Source organism: Eptesicus fuscus, chromosome 9 (genome assembly GCF_027574615.1).
Source record: "Eptesicus fuscus isolate TK198812 chromosome 9, DD_ASM_mEF_20220401, whole genome shotgun sequence".
NCBI lineage: Eukaryota > Metazoa > Chordata > Mammalia > Chiroptera > Vespertilionidae > Eptesicus > Eptesicus fuscus.
This window is the reverse complement of record NC_072481.1, coordinates 62420119-62433488: the sequence shown is the minus strand read 5'-3', so window position 1 is coordinate 62433488 and position 13370 is coordinate 62420119. Positions and strand designations below refer to the sequence as shown.

General features: G+C 43.9%; 1 protein-coding gene across 2 annotated transcripts in view; it reads left to right on the top strand.

Moving 5' to 3' along the window:
• The first annotated feature begins 11254 nt into the window (after positions 1-11254).
• SSX2IP (SSX family member 2 interacting protein) overlaps positions 11255-13370 on the top strand; it is a 40356-nt gene continuing 38240 nt past the window's right edge. Inside the window, exon 1 of one of the 2 annotated variants that reach the window (XM_054721211.1) lies at positions 11255-11297. The gene's annotated coding sequence lies outside the window, so the exon portion shown is untranslated. The remainder of the gene's footprint in view (positions 11298-13370) is intronic. The other variant, XM_054721210.1, reaches the window with a different exon arrangement.

The following is a 13370-nucleotide window of genomic DNA, read 5'->3' as shown; positions in this document are numbered from 1 at the left end:
AAGGGTTAAATTTGAGTTTGAGAAGTATATGTCCTAAGTAGCTCATAGACCAGGTTTATATTGACAGAGAAATCACAGGAAAATCTTCTGGCACGTTTATTTCTCTTAAAAGGTGTATTTTGTGTTATTGTTTTCCTGAAACACACACTGTGTGGTAGACACAGCTACATACAGTGTCTTTAGAGATAAAAGAATAGCATAGGAAAAAGTGGTCTACTCGGTTCTTGTTTGTTAGCATTTGCTGAGCATCCAGGGCATAGAGAGCACTGATCAAGGGCATTTTATTTTGCATGTCGGCCTTGTTTGTATAGTATGTGTGAAATGGTAGTGTTCCTGAGTATCTGGACCAGATTGTAAGTACACCAAGGAGATCTGTGGTCAAGATCCATGGTCTTCAAACTTTTGCTCACATACCTCCCTGAAAGAATTTTGAAAAACTTATATTTTTATGTTGCTACCTATAATTTTTCATCATAAGTTTGCAAAGGGTGCAATTTCCAGAATATTGCAATTCATGATATTTTAAAATAAAGCTGTTAGCTCACTCTTTTAGATTTATCCCAAAGAATCTAAATCTCACATAATTTATTACCCTACATTATTTATTTTAAATATAGATGAACTACTCATTAACAGAAAATTTACATTGCTCTTTCTCCTTTTTGAACTCATATTTTCACTTCATTTCCCTCCTAGGATGCTATCTTACTGCATATTTTCATGTTTGACAAATGTTTATTGATCATTATATCATTCTTTACAACAGATATTATAACTACACTAGAGACCAGGTGCACAAAATTCGTGCACGGAGTGGGGGGGTCTCCTCAGCCCAGCCTGCACCTTCTCCAATCCAGAACCCCTTGGGGGATGTCCAACTGCCAGTTTAGGCCCGATCCCTGGGGATCGGGCCTAAACTGGCAGTCGAACATCCTTCTCATAATCCTGGACCGCTGGATCCTAATCGCTCACCTGCCTGCCTGCCTGCCTGGTTGCCCCTAACTGCCCCTCCTGCTGGCATGATCGGCCCCTTACTGCTCCCCTGCTGGCCTGGTCGCCCCTAACTGCCCCACCCTGCCAGCCTAGTCACCCCTCACTGCTCCCCTGCCTGCCTAATCACCCCAACTGCCCCCCCCGCCGCCCGCCCCCCCCTCCCCCCCCCGCCAGCCTGGTCGCCTCTTACTGTGCCCCCCGCCGACCTGGTCGCCCCCAACTGCCCCCCTCTGCTGGCCTGGTCGCCCCATGCAGCTTGCTTGTTCAGCCTGCTTGTTTGGTCATCCCTTACTAACCCCCCCTACTGGCCTGGTCGTAGGCAGCCATCTGTGAAGGTGTGAGGGTCAATTTGTATATTACCTCTTTATTAGATAGGATATTTGCATAATTTTTACTTTCCTGTGACTGTGAGGTTTTAGGTGTTAAAAATGGCTCTGGTGGAAGTTATCCTTAAAATTGTTAGTAATACACAATTGATGAAACAGTAGCTATATTGCCAATTGATAACTGTATTTTTAAACATAAAAATAAGATTTTATTGAAAATACATCTGTTAATGAAATGGAAAGGGCTTTTTCATTCCCAGTGGATTGATGGGTGAATATTATTTATAGCTAGTATGGGACTGAGTTCTGCCCCAATTCTATCCATGCATTTGTTCTTATAGATGTAAATGCTGAGACACTTTGTTTACAGAAAGAAGTAGAATGGAATGGGAGGAATTTGTTGTGGCAGTGTTACTCAATTCCTCAAACTCCCTTCAATTATATGCCAAAAATCATGTGATAATCTATCATTTAAATTATTTTTGATACTTTGTCAAGTGACAGTTTTGTTTCCAGCCATCATAGTCATTCCTTTTCTCAACATTAAGAATGGCTTCTAATTTTCTGTGTTTTGTGCACCTGGGGTCAAAGCACCATGGTAAGATGTGGGATCTGTGAGAAGAATGCCTTTCTTTTGTTAAATGGAAAAATGACAATTGTGAAAAGGGGTGGAAAAGAGACCACGAGCATGTTCTCAGGCAGATATGCTTTAGGAAAATGTAGAAATGAACTTGAGGATGTGAAATTGATTCCCTTAAAGTCAGCCAGGCTCTGGACCACCCAGAGAGTCTTCATGTGTGTGGGCAGAGGGAGCTATCCCAGTTTGAAGATTTCTCTTAATTAATCAGCAGGCATTTGAACAAAAATGGTTGGAGAGCAACAGAGATTAAGGCAGTCCTGAACAGATTGGTGATGACATGGAGGTTAAGAGAAGAGCTCTGAAATTTACTAGCTGGGTAATCTTGGGCAGATTATTTACTAGTAACCTTGCCTTCTTAATTCTTAATCAGGAAGTAAAGGCAATAATGACACCTACCTCATAGGTTGTTGTGAAGACTAAATGAATTAATACGTAAAGCACTTAGAACAGTGCTTGACAAGAAGTAGTCACTCAATAAGTTTTTCGTATTAATACTAGGAAATAATTATATGTGACGTAAAGATGAAGATAACTCCTAAATAAGTTAAAGTTCCATATATACTTTGCCATTGCTGAAGCTATTAGGTTTCATTTGTAAGTTAAATAAAAAGTACAAGTATTCACAGCAAGTAGGGGAAGAGCCAAGATTCTTATCCAGCGTTTATACTGTTAATGTCTTGCCATGCTGACTCTTGAAAAACAAATGCAACAAAAATAAATAAAAATAGGAGATATATGAGCTGTGAAGCTATCCTTTCTAGATCAATGGGTAGCCTGTGTCAGGTAAAATTTACAATATGCTTATTTCAGAGCAGCAAGCAAAGTGATATGTTCTTTCCTCATCTTCTATGATCACAGAAAGTTCCATTTGGAACACCTCCCCTCCCCCTACACATACATTTATTACTAAATATATCATCCAACTTTTGGTGCTTAGAGGTTCAGTTGCCTTGCTACTGTTACAGGGGCTGCAGGCAGATCATGTTCAACAGTTTTATCTTTGTTAAATGAGAATTAGAGGTTTTTTCAATTCCATTTTATTTCTCCACTATTTCTAATTGCCCCCAAACCACCTCATTGTAAATTTGGGTTTTATGCTTGATAGCATATACCATAAGTTGAAAAATTCAACAAAGAGCTTGAAAACCCTCATTTGAATAACAGCGACTTGACTTCAGGAACAGCTGCTAAGATAAAATAAATCCAAGAGAGCTCAGCAACCAGACCCAATTGCTTTTCTTTTTAAAGGGACAGGCAGATTTATATCGGATTGTAAGTCTTAAATGATTGCTTTAAATCAATACCATATTTTAATTGATATCAAATCTGAATTTTTATATGGGCATTTTACCCAGTATATAGAGGATTCTATTTCACTATATTTCAATTTGAACAGTTATTTGATGACAGCATTGATAGAGATTTACAAAGCCGAAAATAAAATCCATCAGGAATCAAGCCACCAGATTTCTTTTTCACTGAGAATGCAGAAACATAAACTTCACCTACCAAAATATAAATAATAAAATCAAATGGAAATTTATAACTAAGAAAAACAGAATTGCCAGTTTCAGAATTAAAAAATTTGAATTGTTTTGTTTATTGCAACCCCTCAGCCTTCTGTAGTGTGATTCATATTACAGAGAACTCAATAAAAGAGTTGCACAAAAGACTGGGTTGCAAATAATGATACATAAAAATCTTTTAAGAAAGTCTAACATTAAAATGTAATCTTATAGGATTGATAAATGATAAAAGATTATTTGTTCTACAAAGACATCATTCATCATGCAAAAAGATTATCGTAATTTTCTTTTAAACATCTAATTTCACTAGTATATTTAGGACATGATTTGATTTCTAAATATATATTTTTACACATGACTTTTGCTAGAAAAGATCTATAATATAAAGCAAGTACTAGCAAGAAAATATAGTACAATATTCTGAGAATCTCAGCGTAGCAAATCATTTTGTGAAAAGATATATATATATGCTTTAATTGTTCTGGCCTAGTTAAATTTGTATGTATATATGTTAGAGAAATGTTACTATCCTAGATATACATTTATAATTCAAAACATACAAACAGTTTCACATTTTCTCTGCTTCTCATTTAATGATTCCAGTCAATCAATCCTTTGTAAATAACTCCCATATTTCACTCTTTCTTTGGCTCTTTCCACTTGGGACACCTAAGTGTATTATACCAATAAAATTAAATATCACACCCTCAGATCACTTTATGAGAGGTTTTTTTGTTTGTTTGTTTTTTTGGTGTATTATCAGATAAGATGCTTTTAACTGCAAGTAACAAACAACCTAACTAATCGTGACTTAGGTCACAAAGCATTTATTGTTTACTAAACAGAATGCCGAGAGGAAGGAAGCCACAGGTTAGTTTGGGAGCCAGTGATGTGAACATGGACCCAGGAGGCTGAGCCAGTATTTCAGCCCAGGCAGTCCGACTCAAGTGCCTATGGTACAGGCCACTTCTCAGCATCATTTAGACTGTCATTATTGTCTTCCTGGGATACTTCGAGTTTCTGTGGTGAGCAGGGAACTTATATCCCTCAATGGCAATCATTGGCATATGGAAATCATTCAATAAATATTCATTCAACCATTGAGGAAAATTTGAAATAAGAGGGATGGAGACTAAGACTATGTAAAATAAAAGGGTACCATGGTGCAGAATTAAATTAGAACTATTCAAGTTGATGCTAGACCTTTGTGCTCTGTGGTTTTTAAATAAATTTCAGTATAACTGAAAAAAAAAAAAACATTTTGGGTCATTTATAGTGAGTTCCCTCACTTCCTTGTAGGTCTTTTGTTGGTTGATCAATACTGTGGGTTTAAATGTGCAAGTTTAGAAATGTAGACTGAGCTAAATTGCTCTGTATAAGAAAGGTTTAGAGACCACTTCAGTTTGCAAGTTTAGGTGTGTGTGTGTGTGTGTGTGTGTGTGTGTACTGGAAGGGAATGGGCCTTAAGCAAAACGTGGCAGCAGGAGGAGAGACCCAAGAGGAGATATGTAGGATTGGTGAGGTTTTCAAAAGTGAAATGTTATGCACTGTGTGATGGGACCCCATAAGATTTCAGTAAAAATAAAAAATAAAAAGTATACTATGATTGGATATTGAAGAAGATGAATTTGTGTCAAAGACTTTGGTTTAACATGGTCTCGGTGTTAGATCAGAATTCAAGACAGTCCTCCTGAATGCTCAAGATGTTCAAAATGATTGCCTATTGTGGGTGTGCGCATGTATGTGTGTGTTCACCGCATTTATTAAAGGAGAAATTCTGCTTTTCTCTTGGAAATACAGAATTGGAGGACTCCTCTGGTTGGTACCTGACCATTTTTCTATGATAGGACCTTATAAACTATTTGAGTGATATATGCATAATCAAGTTTTACATGGCATATTTTAAAATTAATAAAGCAATTTGGGGACAAATGGAGAGTTGGACACCAATGTGTTAGAGCTTGACAAACTTCTGTCAGGCATTCTTGCTCAAAAAGAACGCTTTCAAAAGAAATAGTGGGGCAGAACACTCAGCAGACCAGACAAAAATCTAAAGTACTGAGTGCCTAGAAGATGAGCAGGCATGTCTCCTGTTGTGTGAGCTTGTGTCTGGCGGGGTGAGTTAGGGCAGGGTGGGGCGGGGCAGGGTGGGTAATGAGGAAGGATAGTTTTCTTTTCTGAGAATTTTCACCAGGTGGATGTGGGAGGAAAAGGCAACTGCAGTGGCCCGTTTATCCTGCCAACCCAGCCAGCGCTTTGTAAGTGGCACAGGACTGTCATTTCAAGCTGGACTACTACTGGCCCAGAGCCAAAGGAATTGGCCAGGAATGAATCATCCTTGGAACTGCAGCATGTTGCAGAGATTCCCTCAGTGGCCAGAGGAGCCAAGCCCAGCTCACCGTAAGGCCGCCTTTAGAAATCAGGAAGCAGAGCTGGTGGCCTGGTGTTGCCGGGTTTGCAGAGTGAAGGCTGCCTCAAGGCCCCGCTCCAGTTCTTTCTCCTCCACGGAGTACGCCCTGATCACTTCGGCCCACGTGTGGGCCTCTGAGGTCTTGCAGCTCTTGGAAGCTGTGCTATACTATTTTGCAGTTAATTACTAACAGCCTTAAATTTATCTTGTGAGTAAAATGAGACCATGGATAGGGAGTCCCCAGCACAGTATCTAGCAAGATTTTGTTTATACGTCCTGGCCGCTGCTGGAAAGAGAAGTCCTCGCCAAAGCACAGAATGAGTGAATGAATGTGGGGCCATTAAGGAAAGGTGACTCAGCCCATCTATTATGGCCTACAGGCCCGAACAAGAAATGCTCTTCACTAGATCCAGAAATTGTTGCTGCTATTGAAATAATCCAGATGGCATGAATTACAGAAAGCTGTAATAAAAGCCCATTATTATCCAGATTTGAATGTATGTGTCAGTAGAAGCTGTGTGGCCTGAATGTTTGCTGGGGGATTTGAAACACTGGTTTCTGAGAAACACATAGAGTAGATTATTAACACATGTTAAAGTCAGAGCCTAGTTATTTCAGCAAAATTAAGATATTTTAAAATTACAATATGACACACTTATAAAAATTCATAAATAACAGAAGTTAATAAAATTAAAAGTGGGTGCTCCTTCTTTCCTACCCACCTCCCACCCAATTTCACTATTAACGGTTTGGTTACCAACCTCCAGTGCAGGCATAGAGGGGCTGGGGCTACAGAGGCAAAAACAGCCAACCAAGTCCCTGTCTTCACGGGGCTAACGTTCTGGTGGGAGGATACAGACCATAAGCAAGCAAACAAGCAAACAAAACCAAGCCTGGGAAGCTAGCGTTATACATGGAAGTGGGATCCAAATGCTGAAAAAGAATCATAGTCTTGAACCCTGTGGGAAAAGCCTTCCAGGCCGACTGAATGGCAGGTGCAAAGGGCCAGGGGACACAAAAAGGGGCTAGCCAAGGTGGGAGTTCCAAGATGGGGACAGGAACCAGCCAGACTAGTGAGCTAGATTGGGGAGAGAGTTCAATTTCATGCAGATAAAATGAGAGGCCATTCAAGGTCCTTAAATACAGGAGGCTTGGGGAGAGGAGTGGATTTTCACTTTTTAAAGACTCTGATGTAATGTGGGCTAAAATGGAAGTCTGCAGGCAGATTGGAAGAGATTCATTCACACAAACATACAGAGTTTAAAAAATATATATGCTTTTTCTGAAACTTGTTACCGGTGCACATTTTTAGAATTCCTCCCTGAAATTATGTTCAGAGTCAGTTTACCGCCTGTCTTAAACAACCAAACACATCTTGTTTTCTGAACTTTCCCTGTCCACCCAAATGCAGTAACCTAGTCGGCAAACACAGGTTTGGCATTTCAACATGGCTCTAGAATGTATTAATCAGATTTGTCTCTGACTAACTTTTGGGTTGTTCCAAAAATTAGATTTATTCTCAAAGAAAGAATTCTTTTCAACAAATTCAGTGCCTACTGATGTGCTTATCTTTTGAGCAACATCATTGTAATAAGTATACAGTAGCCTGCCAAGGTGGTTACTCTGAAATTAAAAACAGTTATTTGGAGTTATGTTCATTTATTTACCAAATAATTATTGAGCACCAGGCACATCAGTTAATAGCAAGCAAAATCTATGTCTCTGCTGGGATTACATTCTAGTAAAGGGAGATGGACCAAACAAACAAACAAACAAAATAAGTAAATGCTACATTATGGTTGAAGATGACATTAGAGGGAGGTAAGAGATTTGGGAAGCTATGAGGGGGGATTCCAATTTTAAATAATGTTGTCGGTTGGGTCTCACAAAGAAGGTGACTTTGGGTAGACTAGAAATGGGAGAGGTAAGTAATATAGATGTTGAGAGGAAGGACATTCACACAGAGGGGACAGCTAGTGCAAAGGTCCTGAGGCACTAATGTAGCTGGCAAGGTTGAGGGAAAGTGAGGAGGCTAATGGTTACTTGAGTAAGGGAGAGGTTATAGAACACGAGATCAAGGAGGGAAGGAGGTGGAGGGCAGGTCATAAGAATCTTGTAACACATGGAAGAATCTGGGCTTCAACAATGAATGACAGGAGCCAAAGCAAAGAAATGACATGATATAAATTATATTTTAAAATAATTACTCTGACCACTGTGGTATACATGGAGTAGAGGTGGAAGTTTTGATGTGTTTTAGAAAACAACAACACTTGATATCACATTCCCTTAATTTTGCTAAAAGAGGGGAAGGTAGCTAAAGTAAAGCATTAAAAAGTATTCCATAGAGCACCTCTTCCCTTTATCTTTCTTTACCATGGCAAAGTTCTATCAAGCCCAATTCCTCACACTATTTTCAGGCCGACGCCCAGTTCCTTATCTTGTTCTATATATCAGTCAAGATCTTCTTGGCTGCAAGTAACTGAATACCTGACCCAAACTGGCTTAAGCCATAGTCCATTTAGTAGCTCAAATGTGAAGGTATACAAAGCCAGAGTAGGTTAATTTTGCCACTCAGTGACCTCTAGGTTGTCTTTCCAGTTTTTCGGGTGTTGTTTTTTTTTTCAACCTTTTCTCTTATTGTTTCAGGATATGCCATCACAACTCCAAACATGTCTTGCTCAATAGAGGATGTCCAGAGCCGGAAGTAAGGAAAAGACTTCTTATGGGCTCTCAGGGCTACAATCTTTCCCCTGACTCCCCGCCTTCGCCCACATACATACACTTCCCATTATGTATTCACCAGAGTTAGGTCATCTGCTCAGTTCCTAAACCATTGACAAAGGGTGTCCCTAAGACTATCTCAGGAAGTCTACAAAGTCAAAACTATTTTATTTTAATACTAAAATGTTACTTTTTACTCCCATTCTCTTATGAATGTACAGTTTTCCAAAGGCTACCTGAGATAGTACAACAGATTGAACGCAACAGATATGAAAATCCAATTACCTTCCATTAAGCCAGACATTAAAGATATTTAAAAGTTTTTAAAGTAATACCACTCTTTTTTGGAAAATAGTTATTTCTATTAGCTTGTGCTATTTATGTAAAATGTAATTTTATTATTTTAAGCCTCATCTGAGGATGTTTATTGTTTTTTGTGTTTTCTTTTAAAGCGCGTGCGAGAGAGAGAGAGAGAGAGAGAGAGAGAGAGAGATGTGTGTGTGTGTGTGTGAGAGAGAGAGAGAGAGAGAGAGAGAGAGAGAGAGAGAGAGAGAATGTGTGAGAGAAACATGGATCAATTGCCTCCGGTAGGCGCCCCTGACCAGGGATCAAAGCCACAACCTCGGTATGTGCGTGATTGGAATCAAACCTGCGACCTGGAGGACGCTCCGACCAGGAGCACCCGGAGCAGGGCTTACTATTTTGTAAATAAATACTTTTAAATTTCTAGTATGGTAAATATCAATAGATATAACCCACATAAACAAAAGCCCTTTGCAGGTTTTTTAAGAATAAAACGTGTGCCCTAAGAGCAAAAGGTTGAAAACCGTTGATTGATTCAGACAGATCGGATTCAGCCTTGGGGCTGGGGGCGGGGCCGAACGTTGGGGAGTTGACTGCAGCCTGGCCCAAACCCTAAAATCTGATTCTGTGAGTGGTTAGGTCACAAACGGGTGTGCTGGACGCTGCATGTTTTACCGTAATTCATCCATCTCAAATCAACTCTTCCAGCAGCTAATCAGAAGGGAGCTCTCGCTTTTGACTGTGAGGAGGTGAAATGGTCAAACTAAAGGCTTAAGTGTTATTTCAAAGACTACCTGTCACTTTGAGGTGGTTCTTAAGATGGGAAGGGATGTGGGGGTTGATATTGCAAAACCCCTTTTTGGAGCAGAGGTATTCCCCCCTCCCCAACATACACACGCCATCAGTACTCTGGGGTAGGGAGTAAGGTAAATATTGCTAATAATTGGTTTCTTCTTCCACACCAGCACTAACAGCGTCCTTAATGATGGGCCCAGACGGGTTATTGGGCTGTCCTTCGCCTAAAGGCAAGAGCATCCAGCAGGGACTCCTGCTCGCTCGGGATGTCCTTGGACGCTGAAGTTGTCACCCAGGCGTGCTCACTTTCTCGCCTTGATCTTTCATCCAGGATTGGGGACATGTGCGTGTAAATTGGGAGGGAGGGAGGGGACACTCGTCCCTCCCTGGTTCTTCATTGTTAATATTTCTTTTTCTTGTCTCATATTTTGGTATTTTAGTTTCAAAATGCTCTCAGGAGGCTCCTTAAAACACCAAACCTGTCTTTCCCCCTCTTGAGTAAAATAAATCCCTTGGCCCACCCACCTACCCACCCACCCACACACACACACACACACACACACACTCTCTCTCTCTCCATCAGAGTACATCTTTGTGTTTATAACTCTCCTCGTATGCCTGCGATCCCCCATCTGATCTTTCCTTTCCAGGCCCCTCTTCCCCCTGGAGAACTTCAGGCTGACATGGAACAGGGGACGGGACGGGGGAGGAGCCGGCCTGACCCCGGCTGCGGCGGCAGCAGGCACACATGTTCTTTTCACATGTGTTGCTGGGTGGGCGTGAGACATTTCTACATAAACTTCGAGACCATAAGTGCCATTTCTTAAGTCTTCCCGTTGTCTCCCGCCTAGGTCATTTTCTGTGCCTTCATTTTACACCTAAGTTTCTCCCGGTTGGGGTGGTTGGCATCCACGGTTCCCGACGCTTGAAACCCCTCTCCCCTGGGTCTGGCCTAATTCCGGGTGCCGGCTGTTGTCTGGTTTCTTTCTCCACTTTTACCAGCGCACGTGGCTCTTCGGGGAGCTTCCCTTTTGCTCCCCGTGTGCGTGTTGGGGTTCCCTGGGGCCCCGAAACACGTGCTCGCACGCAACCACAACCCCCTTCCCCGACGGGGCCCCGAGCCCCGCGGGCGGGAGGAGGGGCGGGGAGCAGGGCCGGGCGGGGTGAATCGCAGGCCGGCGGAACAGGTGCCGCAGCCGCAGCTGCGCCCGCATCCCGCTCGGCCCCGCGGAGGAGGTTTTCTTTCGCTCGGGGGGTTTTCGGGGGCGGGGAGGGACGCCCGGCCCCCACCGGACCAATGCCGGCGGCGGTTGTTCGTCGCTCAGCAACGAGCGGAGCCAATGGGAGGTGGCCGAGCCCGCGGCGCGGCGGCGCGGGGGCGGGGTGGGAACCTGGCGAACCTGCCGAGGCGGGGACGCGGCCGCGAGGGGCGGAGCGGGGCCCGGCGGGGCCGGGGAAGGCGGGAGCCGGCGGCAGAGGCGGGGCCGCCGCGTGCCGCGCGCCTCTGCGGGCCCTCGGGGCTGCGCGGTCCGGACCGGGACGCCGAGCGGTGTCTCCCCGCGGCTCTCGGGGACGTGACGGTGAGAGCCCAGCCCCGCGGCGGGGATAGTGACGCGCCCGCCTGGGGAGGGGCGACGGCGACGGCACCGGCAGGGTCGGGGGCAAACCGGCCGGGGGTCGGCGCTCGCGGTGGGGTGGGGGGGGGGTGGGGGTGGCGCGGAGGTGAGCGTCGACACCTGGCTCGGTGCCCCGCTTCCCTGCGCACTGACCAGCGCGGCGGTTTGGGCCGTTGGAGGAGCGGGCGAGCGTTGACCCCCACCCCCGGCCGCGCCCCGGAGGAGGAGGAGGAGGAGGAGGTGGGAGGTAGGTGCCCGCTCGGGGACCGCTCCCGCAGGCGGCCGCACGGCTGTGCCTGCACCCGCTCCAGGATGGAGAGAGGGTGGAGCCTGGCGTGGAGGGATGAGCGACGCGGGGACGTGGAGGGGGGTGGGGGGGGGGTGGGGGGCGGGATGGCCAATTTGGGGTTGCGGTGTCTGCAGAGGCTGCGGGGCGTGCGGGGCTTGGGGATTTGCTAGCTCGAGCCCCGCGAGCTGTGGTTGGAATTGAGTTTCTGGGTGGCCCGTGGCCGCCGCAGGGGAAGAGCACCCCGATGATGGTTCAGTGTCGGGGGGAAGAACTGACATCATAAGGGGGCAGGCCTGTGGGAGAATATTTCGGTGTAGAATTTTAGAGTGAAGCAGAGTAAACTGAATTAGGAGCTCCCTGCCCCCTTCGGAGCCTGTGCCGATCGCCCAGTTGTGCAAGTCATTTGGGCCCAGGAAATGGAATCTGCTAAATAATGTGCCCTCCGCACGTGTGATACGGGAATCTTTAGATTATTACCTCACTTCAGGGCCCGTGTTTATGATTGCTAATTCATCATTACTTGCAACGCTGATAAGAGTTCTTGTTGAATCTGAGCGGAATTGCCATTTCCCTTTTCTGGACTCAATAATGGGGTGAGGATTCGAAGAGGCACTCCTCCGAGGGTGGCTCAGCATTGTAAAAATGTGTGTGTGTGTGTGTGTGTGTGTGTGTGTGTGTGTGTGTGTGGCAGGGTGGGGGTGTTCCTGGAATTAGAAAATGCTGGGCTTCCCTAACAATTCAGATTGGAGTCCAGGTCTAAAGTTTGATGTGAGTTGATGGGTGCCTTGGGATCCTTCAGACTGGGGAGGGATTGCTTCCCTGTTTAGGTAGAAGAAAATTCTGGCAGCCTTGACCCTGACCTGGAAAGGCAGGGTATGACTTAACACAAAGGATACTGAACAAAATTTGGAAAGAATGAGAGACCTGGAGAGAGAGAGAACAAACATGCCTTTACAGTTAAAATTTAGGTCAAGCTGTCTTGAAATTTAGACTTACATGAACTTGGATTCAGTCAGCAAAACTTTATCCATCCAATCCTAGAACTACCTTAACTTTAAGGTCTAGGAAACTTAGGTTATTCGTTCAGACTAAACAGGTAAAAGCTAATACTTAATTTGACACTCTGTTCTGCCTGCTGTCAGTGAAAGTTTCACAAAATGGTTCTTTGAAAAGAGGATGAGGGAACTGGTAGTTAAGATGAAGGCTCTTTTAAGTGACTGGCTCGGTGGGTCTTTTCAGCCAAGTCACTTTATATCCTTCCTTCCACTTCTCTTTCCCCATGTGCACAATGAAGATAATGAAGCCCAAGGGTTAAGTAACATGAGTGAAGCAGCTTGAAGATAACTGTAAGGACTTAGTTATTCTAGGATGAAATGTGAAGATCTCTTCATAACACATTGTACCTTATGACAAGACTTGCTAAAGAATACTATGTTCCAAACACACTGAGGTGTTATATGAGAAAACTAAAATGTTAATTCAGATGACTTGCCAAAGGCCTCAAGGCCAACACGAAATCATATTATATTCTTGGCCTATCCAAAATCCTGACATAGCTATCTTGGGATGGCACAAGTTTTTTTGTTTTGTTTGTGTGTGTGTGTGTTTAATATATTTTTTTTATTGATTTCAGAGAGGAAGGGAGAGGAAGAGAGGAATAGAAACATCAATGATGAGAGAGAATCATTGATCGGCTGCCTTCTGTATGCCCTCTACTGGGGATCGAGCCTGCAACCCGGGCATGGGCC